A 2760-nucleotide genomic window follows, 5' to 3' on the forward strand; every position below is an offset into this window, starting at 1 on the left:
GGCTCCCTCACGGCACCGCCGGGCCGAACCCTCAGGCAGCCGGGATGAGGAGCCCACGGTGAGCACTGCCCCGGTGCTGGGGCCTTCGGTAGCGCTGAGCTGATGCCTGCACTCCTATGTACGTGGTGCTGCTGGCCATGCCCTCCCCGGGGTTCCTCGTCACGGTGCCGTTATTTCTTTGTTCCCCAACACCTTTGTGGGTCTGTGTTGTATTTCCACTCTGGCCCAACAGCGCAGTGCCTGTAGTCCCACAGCTTCTCTGCCCTGCCTCACACTAAAGTTTCTCTGAAGGCTCACATCCATCAACCCAGTCACTGTCTGATAATCAACCCTAATCTATTTTTTTTTTTTAATGAAAAAGTTCCTGGTCTGTCTCGGCCTCTTCCGTGCCTTCCCCAGGGTGCGGTGGCCTCATTAGATCTGCCCACACCCCTGAGGTCCCCGGCGCTGGGAGCAGGCCTGGGAACGCCCTTTGCTGCCTGGTGCCTCCCTCACAGAGATGCCCTAGTGAGCGAGAAGGGAGGTTTCCCTTTCTAATGAAAGGGAGTTTTTCTGGGCTTCTCTAGAAATCGCAGAAGCGTTCACTCAGAGACTTCTGACAAAATTTGCAAGAGTTTGACAACTGTGTGCCACAGCGCGTTGGCTGAGGCAGCTGATAATTTCCTTATTCAGTTCTGTGTTGTGAGTGATTGTCATCTCCTCAGACTGTGACAAAGCAAGCAGTAAAGGAAATAGATTAGTGAAAGGCTTTTTTGCTGATTTTTCTTTCTTTTTAGGATGGTATTTAGTCAGCAGCCATGCCATGGATTCATGTCTGGCCCTCATGGCTCATTGGCTGACCATCAGGTTCCCTTTCTTCCTAGACATTGCCATAAAGGACATCCTCATTTATTTATGTATTCTCTTTCTCTGAAATTATTCCTCAGAGCTTTGAGGGTGCAGAGATGGGCAGGCCAAGTGGAGGGTGGAGGCTAGAATTGCTGGTGAAAGAGAGTGTGAGAACTTCCTCATCTGACAGCTGATGGTGACCAGGGGCATGGCTGGGATTGTGAGCCTAAAGCAATAATGTAATGATCTTAAAGAACAGAATTGTGAAGACAAACTAGAGGCTTTTCTGCTTTCCCTATTTTTCAACAGATCCTTCATGCAGTTCTTTATCCTCGAATACCTTCCTGCCATAGCAGCCCTTCACAGAGTGCTCATCTTTTCCTCTCAGACCGTGTTCAGCTCACCAGAGTTGCTTGATTAAGGTATAACTCCCCTTTTCCTTTGCTCAGGTGGTCTTTGGTTTTTGTCAGTAGCTTTTTCATTTGAGCAGATTTAATCATTTCCCCTTCAGTGCTTTTCTGGCTGATGTTTGATCAGTGTGTGTGTATGAAATCTCGCTGGTTTCACACTCCCTGGGGGAGAGGCCTGTGAGGCTCTCATGGTTACAAACAGCTCTCCAGCCCAGGCAGGCAGAGACAAGAGAGTACATACCTGCCCCAAAACCCTACTGCAATGAGGGCTTCACCTGTGGCTATTTATAGCCTTGTCACAGAACATCATAATTAGATGTGCCCATGGGGCAGCCTCAACCCAGAGCGTTGTCACTGCTCAGGGACCCCATTATTAGTCCCATGTCAGGGTGTGGCTGTGAGCAGCAGTCTGACACAGCAGCACTTTGGGGAATTAAGGCACAATTCACAATTGGGGTGATTGGTTTGTCGTGTGGTGCTGCAGTTGTTGCCCTGAAGAGTAAAGTTTGGGGTTTTTTTTCTGCAGATGCAGTTTCCACATCAATGCAGTGGATGCTGCTGAGGAGGAACCACCTCAGTTTGATCTTTGTAAACTGCTGGTGCTCAGCCTCCATGGACAATTCTGGCAGGGCACTTGAATAAGGCTGCAAAGGTAATTGTATGATTCATTTTACAATCTGCCAACAAAAATAAGAGGTCTATAAAAAGACAAGTTCTCTCAGAGAACCTGTTCAGTTAAAGAGCTAAACACCCATTTCTTGGTCAACATTTATTTTTTAAGCCAATGGAGATCTTGATTTGTCTCAAACAGCAAAATTAGAGGTGGAACTGTTGGCTGAGAACTGAAGTCCAGCTCCCTATGGCCTGCCCTTGAGCCACCCCATGAATTCCAGTTAGAGGTAACAGAGAGGGACACAGGGCTGTTGCATTCATATGAGCTAACACAGACTGAATTAAAAGTATTGATTAAATACCTGTTTAATTATGGAAATAGCGAGCTGATTGCCTCTGGGTCACTGCTGTGTGTAATTTCAAAGAGTTGAAACTGATCTCAGTGAATTTTCACTGGGATACTTTTATTAAAAGCATGAGAAGAGAAGGGTAAGGTTTAAAATATTTTTCAGAATGGAAAGAGTTAAAATTTAATGTCAACAGTTTTCCTTCATTTCTTTTCCCTGGTGTTATGAAGTCCTTGTACAATAAATCTTTTTCTTGACAGCTTTTTGGTGTAAGCTGCTTGCAACTTGAGGGGAAGGTAGAAGGACAGTGGTTTTAATCAGTGTTCAGTTATTGGAAATGGAACTTGTTCCCTTTAGGAAAAAAATAAAAAACCAGAAAAGGTGGGGAAAAAAGAGAAAAGGTGGAAAACCCCTTTTTTTCTGCAGGAAGCAGACAAAGGATGTGATTCTTGCTTGTTTGAAGATTAGCTCTGGAGAGTTGCACTGTGGCACCTGTTCTCAGGCCACTCAGAACTGACAGACCTGTCTGTGTGAGCTTTTGGCCTCACTGAATTTGCCTTGGA

The 2760-nt window shown here is 46.2% G+C and overlaps 1 long non-coding RNA gene across 1 annotated transcript; it reads left to right on the top strand.

Moving 5' to 3' along the window:
- On the top strand, window positions 1–1987 carry LOC115948430. Its single transcript, XR_004082259.1, has 3 exons — window positions 1–58; window positions 1138–1250; window positions 1765–1987. It is a non-coding gene; the product is annotated as an uncharacterized LOC115948430 (long non-coding RNA).
- Window positions 1988–2760: the final 773 nt, after the last annotated feature.

Source organism: Geospiza fortis, unplaced genomic scaffold (genome assembly GCF_000277835.1).
Source record: "Geospiza fortis unplaced genomic scaffold, GeoFor_1.0 scaffold317, whole genome shotgun sequence".
NCBI lineage: Eukaryota > Metazoa > Chordata > Aves > Passeriformes > Thraupidae > Geospiza > Geospiza fortis.